Source organism: Amblyomma americanum, chromosome 3, assembly GCF_052857255.1.
Source record: "Amblyomma americanum isolate KBUSLIRL-KWMA chromosome 3, ASM5285725v1, whole genome shotgun sequence".
Taxonomy (NCBI): domain Eukaryota; kingdom Metazoa; phylum Arthropoda; class Arachnida; order Ixodida; family Ixodidae; genus Amblyomma; species Amblyomma americanum.
The window spans coordinates 207,423,772-207,424,710 of NC_135499.1; the positions used below are offsets into that span (position 1 = coordinate 207,423,772).

At 48.3% G+C, this 939-nt stretch overlaps 1 non-coding gene across 1 annotated transcript; it reads right to left on the reverse strand.

The window, feature by feature from the left end:
* Window positions 1-651: 651 nt before the first annotated feature.
* TRNAP-UGG (transfer RNA proline (anticodon UGG)) lies at window positions 652-723 on the reverse strand. Its single transcript has one exon. It is a non-coding gene; the product is annotated as a tRNA-Pro (tRNA).
* Window positions 724-939: the final 216 nt, after the last annotated feature.

The window sequence follows — 939 nt, forward strand, 5'->3', positions numbered from 1 at the left end:
AGCTGAGGTCAGCGATTGCCACTTTGTACTGCTGCTTAGCAGAAAACACAGCAGAAAAGCTTTCCAGTAACTATCGCTTGAGATATAATTTACAAGGTCGCGTTCTTCTGTCCTTTTTCGTGCTCCTGTTTTTCATTAACCATGTGCTAATTAAACTGAATGTAGATGTATAATAGCGTCGTAGAAGGCGAGAACAGTGAAGACGCGTCTTTCCGCGCACTGTCTTCTGGGAGGAATTAACCGCGCCTTCTCTCATTTTGTTCGTAAGCTGTGGATGGAAGTCATGCGGTGAATTTAATGCCGTTATTACACAATTCTTTTCCTCCGATTATTATCTATTCATGCCAGCTGCTCGTCAGCTGCCCGCCTGTCTGACAGAATCCAGCGACAGCCAGGGCATGGAGCAATCGAAGTGCATAAGAAGTGGAGCGGACACTTAAGCTCCGCCTTAAGGGCACAACGCGATAGCGTTAATGTGTTAAAGCCTTTATATGCGTAATTGGTAATTTTCGACATCACGTTCATGGATAGCTGGGAGTCCTCATTCCACTCCTGGCCCCAGTGGTGCGTGATGGTTAAGCGATGCGCCACTGCCCTGCCATGCTGCTGCTGTGATGCATTCAACAAAAAAAAATAACACCGCAGAAGCGCGGGCCCGTCCGGGATTTGAACCCGAGACCTCTCGCACCCAAAGCGAGAATCATACCCCTAGACCAACGGGCCGGTTTAATTTCTTTATTGCATGGAAGAACTTCTGTAGAAAGGAGGAAACTTCAATCAGACTAGTTCGCGTCTCAAGTTACCGGGCTGCTTAATATGAGCCCCCCATAGCCCTCACTCACCACTGCATCCCCATCAAAACATCAAAATTCAGGGAGGCACACACAAGCATCTAGGCACGGCAGCCAGCTTGGAGGTTCGTCGCGAGCAGCATATACA